Genomic DNA, 12,999 nt, shown 5'->3' with positions numbered 1-12,999 from the left:
CAATCCTGAACTTCCAGGTACATATGAGAATTTTGAGAATGAAGCTGGATCAGAAACAGATCACAAACAGTTCTTTGAATTGTCTAAATATCACACTATCACAGCAAAGTCCTTCTGAACTTCTTCATTCAACATAATTCCATATAAATGGTTGTTGTGAAAGACCTATGATGAATTAAAATCATTAAATTAAAATAATTTAAAACTAAACAATATTTTAGCAGTCATTAATTGCTTAATATATTTTATATTTTGAAAATCCATGGTAGATGGTATCATGATAAATGTCATGATATTTTGAGAAAGAGAAACAGATATGTATGATAATATAATCGTTGTGTAAGTAGTACATAGAAATAGCTATTTTGAATCAAAACATATAGTATAAAGGTAGAATCAAATATAATGCATTAGAACAAGTAAAGACTGGATGATTGCATGAATTAATTATTCTCTCAACCATTATAGGGAACATAGATAGCTATGAATAAAGCAACTGAGTAACTCTAAGCAAATACTTTAAGATTAGAACTTTAAATATATTTGTGATGTAACTGAAACTTTATAAAGGATTTAAAATGTGCTACACATCTTTAAGATTAAGAATCTATAAAAAATGTGATTATATCGGGGCTGGGGATGTGGCTCAAGCTGTAGTGCGCTCGCCCTGGCATGCAAGCGGCCCGGGTTCGATCCTCAGCACCACATACAAACAAAGATGTTGTATCCGCCGATGACTAAAAAATAAATAAATAAATAAATAAATGTGATTATAGGGGTTAGGATGTGGCTCAGTGGTAGAGCACTTGCCTAGTATATGTGAGGCACTGGGTTTTATTCTCAGCACTGAATATAAATAAGTGAATAAAATAAAGGTTCATCGATGTTTAAAAATATTTTTAAAATGTAATTATAAAAAGCTAATATGGTTCTTTAAATTAGTGATAATTGATCAAATTCATTTGATACTATTGTGTTCTATGATTATATATTATAGCTTTTCACAATTATTCCATTCTTCCCCCTTATAAAATAAGTAAAATATTAAAGTGCATAGAACACACAGAGAATTTTTTCTAAATTACAATGCTCTGTTTAAAATTTTTTAATATGCCTTTTCGAGAACTGGGGTGGGGTAGAGGCAGTGCAAATGAAAGAAGTCAATAACCTTCATCTCAGAATAGTGGTGGGTTACTACTTGACTTGGAGTTTAATAGTACAATGGAAATTACTTTTAGATTATAATTTTCAATTTATTAGACATTTTAATCTGTACAAAAACTTTCAGTTATGATACTGAATAATAGTATTAGATTACTATAGCAATATTACATAGATGAGGGTTAGTGATTATCAATGATAGTTACATACTTGTGAGAAGACATATTATATAATTTGTTTCTTTCACCTCAAATCTGATTGTTTTTTATAAATCACTGGATTTTCTTTTATTTTCATTTTTATATTATTAATCATAGCCTACATGTTATATTATTCCTTCTCAACATTTCAGTCATAATTTTCTCCACTATTTAATACTAAAAAAGCAAGCACTGTTACTTTTAACCTCAAATTCCTGATTGAGGCTTATATTCATATTTCATGGCTATGCAATGAAAGAGTACCTGTTTTTTTATAATTGAATGTTTATAGATTATAAAGAGTTAGATAAAGCCATATCTAATTTCTAACCTGTTGCCCATGATTTTTTAAAAAAATGCAGAAATCTCACATATTGTAAGAAAAGATAGAATAATCCACTTTTATTCCATAGAGAAAATATTTCTGTAAATAAACTAGTCTCTAGTAATGTCAAGCAATTGCTTTGGCAAAAAAATGCCACTAGAGCTTAAAAAATTAATTCAGTTCATAGAAAACTATGAAAGCTTGACAAGTTTTATTCCAAAAATAAATAAAGGTCTGTCACTATAGATTTCTCAGGCTCTAGCAATCTTTCACAAAAGGTATTATCTGTAATTTTTTTGAAATAAAAAAACACACCCACAAATTCTTTTAGCCTTGCAAGGGGAAAAAAGTGTTTTATTCCTACATGCTGTCTGAATTATTTTGTGCTAGTGACTGACATAAGTTAGGTAGTGTGTGAGAAAGGAAATCCTACAACAAGAGCACACAGGTTACTTTACAGTTAAAAAGCAGATATAAGGAAGCTTATGCTGGAAGGTGTCTTTCCTAGCACAGCAGGAACCCCATCTTTTGTGAAGCCTACACAGGCTTCCAACATTTTTTTTAACATTTCCGAAAATGGTTCAATATCTACAGATTCTATGAAGCAGAAGTCATGCTGAATTCTGAAAGGTTTTGTTAAAAAAAATTGTTGTGCAACAAGGTTCTGCACTAACCAAATTTTGAGTTGGACCCACTGCAGCAAATCCCTAATGTAGGAGTCTTTTAAATTTATTTATTTATGTATGTATGTATGTATGTATGTATGTATGTATAGTTATACAAGGCAATAGAGTGTATTTTGACATATTTATGCAAACATGGAGTACATTTTATTCCAATCAGGATCCTAGTCTTGGGACTGTACATGTAATGTGGAGACTCACTGGTATATTTATATATGTACATAGGAAAGTTGAGTCAGATTCATTCCACTTTCTTTCCTATTTTTCCCAGACTATTATGCTAAGTGAAATAATCCAATCCCAGTGTGTTTTAATTCTTCAGCAGAGAACAAGCCATATGCGCTGCTGAAACCATCTTTCTTTTCCCCACCATACTCTTTCTCCTACCCCCCTACTTTCTGGGGCAATAGACATCATTCTTTTTTTTATAAATTGTGTTGAATGATGAATTCCCCAATCTGGTAGAATCTTCTCTACAGTGTCATGTATTTTACATGTTGTAATATGTAGATTCAGGGCCTCTGAAAAACAATTATGTCTGATAGCACAGTTTACTAAAACATTTCCTGATCCTGGAATTTTGAAACTTCCTCTTTTCATAAAGCACTGACTTGTCCATTTATCACTCTGAGCCTGCTTTTTTTAACCTGTATAATTACATAGTCGAACAAGGTAATTTCCTGGATCACTAGCAGATTATCTGCTTTTAAAATAAAATGGTTTTAACCTCGATCATTCAATGTTTTCTCTCTAGATTCTTACAAACTAAGGGTTGATGTATCTGCCAAAGTCTAATTTACCGTGAAACAATTTATTCACGGGTTTTAGCAATTCAGTAACCTCAACCCACTAAATTTTGCTAATATTCTACATTTATATTAAAAACACTATTTTGGTATTTGCCACTCTGAAAGTATTGTTTCAGAAAATATTTTAATTAAAAAATGCTTTCCAAATACAATCTAATTTTTATTGTCTAGATGTTTTAGCTCTCTTTCCTAAAATAGTAATTTTCAATGAATTACATTAAATAGTGAACTAGGCCAGTCCTGCTTTAATGAAATGGTAGTTCTCACCTCTTTTTCCCAGCAAGATAAATTTTTTTCTGATTTATATTAGTTCATAGTTGTTTCCAATAATACATAAGAAAACACCACATTGTCATCCATGAGATGGATGTGAGAGTAGATTGCCATCTTATTGATGTTACACATGCACATCCTCCTCCCTCACATGCATAAGCACACTCAGATGCAAAACAAAGCCAGATTGTAAATGAACTTAACAGAAAAAGAGAAACAGATTAGCTGAGGTCTTAAATTATAAAAAAAATAACTGTTAAAGTGCATTTTAATTTCATATGCTGACAAATTTTTAAAATTTGGTTTGTGTTTACAAAGGAGAAATTAGAAACAATTTGAGTTTTATTGTCTTTTTTGTTCAAATGTGACTTTCATTAACAATTTTCTCTGAGGTAATGCAATTAGTGTGCTCAGCCCTGAGAATGTAATTCTCTCCATACTGGCACTTACTCCCTGACCAATAGCTGATGACAGCTTTGTTGTGTTTGATCTGATTCTTAATAGAGAGAATCAAACTCTAAATAATCTTACACTGACAATAGATGTTACATTTTTCTTTTATAGCTTACATTTGCTAAAATTAATTAAAATAAATAAAAATCCATTCAAAATAAATTGTAGATTTTTTAAAACATTATTTTTATCATGTATATTGCTCTCTATTTAATCTAGCCATATTATAAAATGAGTGATGTAAAGTAACCTTATTAATATTTGCTAGACAGTGGGAATATCATAAAAAAACAATACTTCTTAACATCATAGGTTATTGGCAGTATTCCTCAAGATTCTTTCTTGTTCATTTATCTTCTTGCTTTACTTGATCACTTTGGAGTCAATTAATACTTTTTTCAATTTTTTAGATTTTTACCATGATTTCTTCCTGCAGCTCACATCATTTTATCTATTCTTTGTTCAAAACTATATTCTGATCATCCATGAAACTTTAGTCAGATATATCCAAAATTGAACTTACTTTTTCCATCAGTTCATATACATATTCACTTCTTTTTATTTCCAACTTAGCATTTACTATGATATACTCAATTTGCCATCTCTATTTATATGCAAGTCTCTCTTCTGGACATTTAAGTTTCTAAAAGACTGTCTTATTAATCTCTATATTACTGTTTTTACAGAGCAGAGACTGTGGCTAAACTCTCTGGGTTCAAACTCAACTATATATTTTAATAAGTATGTTTTTTTAAAGCTGTGGTATTAGATTCTCAAGTGGTAAAATAATAACATTAACAGTCTACCTCAGAGGAAAATATCCATAATAAATTGAGATAATGCATATAAGATAAATAGGAAGTTCTACATAAACATTAATTACAAATGATTATTATTACATTAAATATTATTATTTCATTTTTATGTCTGCTATGATGACTAAAATTAAGCACAGAATAACTAACTGAAAGCAGGTTTACAAGAATTATTTTACAATATTTCTAAAATATGATACATTATTATAATCATCCATGTTTTAAAGGAAAGAAATGTTCCATTTTAGTTTCAAAGCCATGAAACTATAAATTATTTATAAATATTAAATAATATAGATGTTTTCTGGCATAAAGAAAACATTTGGTGGAATGCAAAAATTGTCAAACATTTATTTATTGGTTATTGAAACCATTATCTTTACAATTTCATTTAGCATATGAATTAAATAAGAAATATAACATGACATAACAATCTTCACAACTGTATATATCATTTACATCAGAAATGTTTTGGTTTGCATCTGGGATGTTCCCAAAGCCTCAAGTGTTTCACACTTGGTCCCCAATGCAGTATCATTCACAGGTGGGAAATAGGGAAAATGACTGTCTTTACCTCAACAATGGATCACTAAACTACTGTATTAAAAATTTGAATGGACCATTGGGAGGTGGACCTTATTTGCAGTAAGTAGGTCACTGGATATATGCCCTTGGGACTATAACTTGTTTCTCTCTCTCTCTCTCTCTCTCTCTCTCTCTCTCTCTCTCTCTCTCTCTCTTTCTCTCTCTTCCTGCTTGCTATGAGCCAATCAATTTTCCTTTGCCACACCCTTCCACCATGATGTTCTGACTCACCTCAGGCCCAAAGAAATGGAGCCGGCCAATTGAACTGAAATCTCTGACCCCATGAGCCTAAGTAAATTTTTATCAAGTTTTTGGCACAGTCATGAAAAGTGGACTAAAACAAAAGTTTTACAAAGCATACTCTGGGAAATATTGGAGTGACTGGATAGTGCTTTTTGACAAGTAGTTTTGGGAGATAATGTGTTAAAGACCTACATTCTTCAATGAAATGATCCCCATAACTTTCAATATGGTACTTTGTATTTTAAAGATATGTGAGGGCATTTGTATGACACAGAGTTTTTCTTAAAATAACTTAGATTTTATTCTAAGAGCATATTTAGGACAAGTCCTCTGTCATGCTACTAGAAAAATATATATACTATTTAGATTTTTATTTGTATATGTGAGGCTTTGGTTTAATTCAGCCTGCATGGTGGATTTGACTGTTTGCTAAAGAGGGAATAGCAGATGGGAATGTGGTTCTAATGACATTAGGTTGCTTGTACCCTTTTTAATCTGCTAATAATATTTCTTGACTTGATAAATAAAGAAAGTAGCATAGTCTTGATTTAGTAAGGGATAAGTAGATGAAAAGTTAAGAAGTAATGGGAAATTTTCTGAAGACCTCTGACTTTCTTTAGCACTTTCTTTAGTACATCATGTATAAGACTGGGTCTACTAGGATTGCCAAAATATTTTTGTTTGTTGGTTCAGAAGTTTCTCAGAGAACTTGTGATGAGGAGAGTAAAATAGTTTTTACTTTAATATCTGAGTCAGTATCATTCAGTGTTTTTTTTTTTTTGTTTGTTTGTTCAAGAGGAAAGTAAATCTTACAACTTGAATGAGTGTTTATTCATGTATATCTCATAGAAATTAAAAATCTGCTTCACCTGCCTGATGTAATTACAATTATTAAGGTTGCTTATAATATAATTGAATTATAAGGTACCCTCTGAGCTTTACCACCTTAGGGAAAAAAACTATAAAATGAAATATATCTCTGGCTGACTGCAAACTGAAAGAGGCCTCAATACTTTATTCACAGATGATACCAAGATCCTTAAAACTTGGATAAACTGGGCTGGGATTGTGGCTCAGCAGTAAAGCACTCACATAGCACATGTGAGGCCCTGGGTTCGATCCTCAGCACCACATAAAAATAAATAAATAAGATACAGCTATTGTGTCAACTACAACTAAAAAATAAATAAATATTAAAAAAAAACCTTGGATAAACTACAACACTTCCTAAGATTTTTTTCTTAAAAAAACTATATAAAACTTGTTCTTAATTTCTTTCTTTATGAAAAGTCATATTAGTTCTCTCAAATTCCACATATTATTTCTAGCTAAATTTTTAAAATTATTTTTTGACTTAAGTTCTGATTAACTTGTTTTAAAAATTTTATGCTTTAATTAATTGTTTTTTTTTTTACATTTATGACTATCTCTCCAGGAAATTTTTAGAAACATAAAACAGAAAAACAGAACCCAGTGTGCATAACACCACAAGTGTGTATATGCTTAATAAAATTTATCTGAATTTATATAATTAAATTGAAAAGTTAGTTTAAGGGGAGAGGGAATGAGAGGGCCAGAGAGAAACAATATCTAAACTATACTATTAGTCAGCTTTTTGTCACTGTGACCAAAATACTAGACATGGACAACTTATAAGAGGGAAAATTTATTTTGGGTCAAAGTTTTAGATCTTTAGCTGAGCCCATTGCTCTGGGGCCAAAGTGAGACAGAACATGGCAAAAAGCTGCAGGGTACATAAACTCTTCCAGTGCATGCTCACCAGTGACTCTATCTTCCTATAGTTACCACCCAATCCATTCAAACTAAGATGGACTGATTAGGTTACAGTTCCCACAATCCAACCATTTCACCTTTGCATATTTCTGCACTAACACTGGCACTTTGTGGGGTGACACCTAATATTCAAACCATGATATAAACAAAAAACCCACAAGTTTAAATAATTGTTGTTTTAAAACTTATATCTTCTATCCTCTACTATAGGAATGGTAGCAGAATACAACAGTTACTGATATGGCATTATGTAAAAATGTGGATGTGTAACCAATGTGATTATGCAATCTATATTTGGGGTAAAAATGGGAGTTCATAACCCACTTGAATCTAATGTATGAAATATGATATGTCAAGGGCTTTGTAATGTTTTGAACAACCAATAAAAAAAAAACTTGTATCTTCTAAATACTGTGTTCTTTAAAACCCTCTTTTAAAAATTTATTTGTGGATAGTAGAATCTGAAAGGACAAAATTTACTTTGATTATGAATGAGTATAGAGTACTGTAGCTTAGGAAGGAGGGGGAAGATGACGCATTATGCCCACCCATTCTATACCATACCATTGATCATTCAGAATCACTTACTGAAAGAACACCATGCTTCGCTGGATCATGATGCATTCACTGTAGATACCTAGGATTTAAATATATCAATGGAGGATAAAAGTCAGTTTTCAAAATATTAAGGAAAGATAAGAAAAACAAATCAGCAGTTTCTGGTAGGAAGTACTGTGAAAATTACACTTGTACTTTTCATCTTCTTAGTTCAAAACCAAATAACCTTTCCATTATATTTCAATTTCTATCATGTTCTCTAACATTCCTTGACTTGATTAACCACCTGGAAACTTGACAATCACTGTCATTATCCATCAGGATTCCATCTTATATTGTCTATGCTCTGTTTTCTACCTGTACTCTGGTTAACAAAGATTTCAAAAGGGCCCCAATGATCAGAATAACTCTTCTACATTTGCCAATTTCAATTCAATGTTTCATGTGCCAGTGACTTACTGTAGAAGTCCCCATAGAGTTTTTATTCAAATGTGGCACCTGTTTTCATTTTAATTCTTTTAAAATTTTAATTCTCTCGCATTTAAGTGCTGTCATTCCATTTCTTCCAAAGGGTCATAGACCTAACTATGCTACATGCATAACCAATCTACTGCCACAGAGAAACAGCAATGATCTTAGAATTCCCAATGCAGTGCCTTTAAAGAGATTTTACAATGTAAATGGTAATTCTCATGCCTGTAATATAAAATGAGTAACTGGCTATCATAATTTAATTTATCATAGAAAAGATCTTTTTTGGGTGGTGTTCATTTTGTGGTTTTTATTTTATTTTGATTTGGTAGTGCAAGGCGTAGGCCCAGCTCCTCATGCATATAAGGCAAGTGCTTAGGTTGATTAACAATGTATAAAAGCTGCCACATAAGTGTGTGTTCTCTTAAATATGTGTATCTTCTACCTTTTCTGCTCTTAAAGAAGCTCACTTATTTAAAATAAGGTTAATTCCTCTTGAAATTATTTTACTTAATGCAGATGTAGCTAGAGAGATATCTTTGTTACATATTTTATTACATCATTTTCTGACAAATGACCAGTTTTACAGCTGAACTCATAACCTTGATTATAGCCATATTTTTAGCTGTCTGAAGGAAGAAAAATACACACACACACATAGATAGATGATTGAGGGATCAGTTGGCACTAAGTACAGATTAAGTTCAGTGGATTAACACAAACCAAACATCTGTGTTATAAATATTCACAATACTCCAAAAACCCTTTTTGTTGTGACTATACTCAATACTGTCTCCAAAAGGAAACCAATGCTTTGGCTTCTAACACTGTATACATATATCATGCCTATATTTGAACTTTAAATTAATTGAATCTGATATCATATGTCTACAGATCCTCTGTTATCTTTATTTTAATATTTCTTTTAATGTAGCTATTTATGTTTCAGCTCAAATATATATTTGTTAATTGTATTGTTATGTAAATTATTGTTTTTCCATTAGATAGCAAACCAAAACATCATCATTAATTAGGAATAACTTTGCTCCATTACAATGTAATGATTTTGGTCATAATCAGAAATCCATGTTAATTTACATCTATTTGCTGATTCTCTTCTGTTTCCTTTTTTATTGTTTCACTAACACCATGGTTTATTAATTAGAGTCTATGATAAGTCATATATTGGATAGTACGAAGTTTTTTCACATTTTTTATTTAAGTTGCTGTGGCTGGCTTTGAATTAGCAATTCCTCTGCCTCAGAATCCTGAGCTGCTGGGATTACAGGTGTTTGTCACCACACGGAGCACATTGTTTCTTTAAGAATGTCTTCACTTTTGCTGTGACTTTATATTTCATATTTTTTCTACTTTTCATTGAAGTAACATGCTCATAAACATACAACACAAAAATTATTCTCAAATGTAATCACTTCTCTTATCAGCACATAGACTAGAAACAGAAACAAATAAACTATCAGCACCTCAGAACTCCCTGCCTTGTTCCCTTTCTTTTATTATGTTCTGTTTCAAGTACCAAAATTATTCTAACTTTCAACAGTGTAATTTAGATTTGTTGGTATTTTTGCTTAGTGCAAGTGGGATCATTCTCTATTCATCTGTATTTCTTTGATTGCAAAACATTTTAATTTTAATATTCATTCAAATAGCTTGATGTAACTGTTCACTGGTATTATATCATAGTGCTCTAAATATTCCAAAAGGTATTAGTCATTTTACTGCTTGTGAATATTTTACCATTATCTAATTTTGTCTAATGTAAAAAAAAACGAAAATAGGAATGTTTCAGCATATGTAATTTAATAACCTTTAAATTTATTCTTGTTGTATATTTAAGATTGGACATGTTCAGATAATAATGAATGTCATTGGTTTATTTATCCATTGTTGCATAAACAATGTCTGCAAAGTTCAGGAGTTTTAACAACAACAAGTTTACGTTCTCCTGGTTTTGCATTTTGGACAGGACGTCTCTGGAAAACTTTTCTATTGGTATTGCTTCTGCTGGTGTAGTTGTAGCTAATGGCTTGGTTGGGCAGAGGTTAGCTGGAATAATGGAATGGCAGGCTTGTTATCTCCACGTAGTCATAAAATTCTCAGGTCATGCAGTTTCTTCACATGGTTTCTTCAGGAGGATAGATGGATTTTTTACATACTGTCCAGATCTCCCAATAGTGCAAAAGCAGGATTTGCCAAACTCTTTTAAGCTCACGCACAGGAGTATCCTGCGTAGTTTGCACTGCATTACATTGGTAAATCACTACCTCATCCAGGTTCAATTTAAGTAAATAAGACTATAGAAAAGCAGAAACACTGACACTGTTCATTAGGAGACACTAATGTAACAGAGTACCAGATCTACCTTGAGAGTTCTCATGCAGGTTACTCTGAGATTTTCCATTCTTAATTATTGCTTTTTTTAGGTATTGATATTGAGATTATACTAGATTTATTAAAAAAAATGGAAAGTCTCTCTTTTTATTCTTTAGAATTATTATGCAACATTGCTATTTTTACTTAAATATTCAGAAAGAATATTTTAAATTTAAACCACAAACCACTTTAAGCCTAAGTATTCTTTGTGGAAATGTTTTAAATAAAATATGTGATTATATTTTGTTTGTTTAAACAATATTGATTTAACACCTTAATTATGAGATTTTCTTATTAATTTTGTCTCCTTTTTTTTTCTTTTTGACATCCAAAGGATTGTATTTAAATCATCCTTTTTACTTCTGATATTGATAAGGTGTGTTGGTCAGTTTTTCATCATTATAACCAAAATACCAGACACAAATAACTTGGAGGAGAAAGGATTTATTTTGGCTAATGGTTTCAAAGGTTTCCCTCCATGGTCAATGGGCCATTCCTTGGGTATAGTATGAAGCAGAACATCATGGTGGAAGTGTGTGGCATATGAAAACCGCTCAGTTCATTTCAGCCAGAAATCTAAGAGAAGGGAAGACGTGGCCAGGGATAAGGTAGAGTCCACAAGGTCATTCCCTCAGTGACCTACTTCCTCCAACCATATCTTTTCTGCCTATAGTATCCACCACTGTTTTGTGGTCCATTCTACTGTCAATGGATGAATCACTGAAAGATCAGATCCACATGTTCCAATCTCTTCCTGAAATCCCCACCCCTCAACAATACCACTCTGGGGACAAAATTCTTCAACATGTGAGAGTTTGGTGGACATTTTAGATCAAATTTGTAACATAAGTTTTTATTTGTAAAGTTTCTTGGTAACTCCTATTGAATTGACTCATTTAGTTTGTTTTCAAAGAGCCAACTTATGTTTCTACTGATTATTTTTTCTTTTTTGTTTTTCTATATTCATTGATATTGGGGTACATCTTTATTTTCTGTTTAGTTCTATTTTTTTAATTTGATCTGTTGTTACTTTAATGGCTTCTTTTAATGGAAATGTAGCTGACTGATTTTAAGCTTTCTGTCTATTCCAATACAAGCATTTAAGACTAAGCATTTTACTCTAACTGGTGACTAAGCTTCATCGTATACATTTAATATGTTCAAATTCATTATTCCAATTCATGTTCTCTCTGAATTTCATTTGTATAATTATTATTGTATTTTAATTGCATTTTTGTGTTATTAATAATTATATGTTGTGGTCAAAGAAGCTATGCAAAACTAATTTAAAAATATATACTTCTTAAGTTTTACTTCCTACCCTCTATAGAGTTTATTTCAATTTTTCTGTAATTGTTTTAAGATTTCTTTAAAAAAATTGAACTCCCTTATGTTGGGTAGTAAATGTTCTCTATATACATATTAGCTGCCGCAGTCTGGCTGGGCACCAACCATGAGCCACTGAAGCAGGAACAAACTTTATTTTTGAACTCCACCAAAACGCTTCACACACACTGCCGGGGAATTCCAGCCACCAGAAATATCTCCTCCGGAAATCCCCACTCCTGCACTTCCCCAACCAATGGGCACTCTCCAGAAATCCCCAGGAATCCCCAGGAGAACTCCAAAGTAGCTTGAGAACTCCAAAGTAGTGGCTGAGGCAGATAGTAATGCCTCGCCTGTCAACCAATACTATTGGCAAATGCCAGGGGCCATTCCGACTAGACTGTGTTTCTCAGCATCTCCCCCCTTCTGTTTAATTAAACAACAAGCAATGTGGCTTAGGGACCGTGACTGTTAGGTTGTTCAATACAACATATGGTCCTTACCAGTCATCGGATGATCTGACCTGTAGTTGTCAGCCTCCTGTCTTAGGTTGGTATCACTGCAATTGGATCATACCAGTAACTGACTACCAGTCTAGCATATAGCCATACTTGTGGATAGGCCTTTGCACCAGTGAGGAGGTGAGGTTCTTTGCCTCACCTCTGTTGGCCCCCAAATTTGGCCTTGGTGCCAGTGGGGGGATGAGGTTCTTTGCCTCACCTCTGTTGGCCCCCAAATTTTAGACCATCACTAGCAGAAGGGAGGAGGATGCAGAATGCCACAACACTAAGCCAATTGATGGCTCCTTTTAAAAATTGTACCACTGGTGACACCATCAGCAAAGATACTCCAGCACTACCACAATTCGCTGCACCAACAGATAGTTCACAATGCATACAAGTGATACAT

The sequence above is a fragment of the Callospermophilus lateralis genome, unplaced genomic scaffold (genome assembly GCF_048772815.1).
Source record: "Callospermophilus lateralis isolate mCalLat2 unplaced genomic scaffold, mCalLat2.hap1 Scaffold_160, whole genome shotgun sequence".
NCBI lineage: Eukaryota > Metazoa > Chordata > Mammalia > Rodentia > Sciuridae > Callospermophilus > Callospermophilus lateralis.
This window is presented reverse-complemented; position numbering follows the sequence as displayed.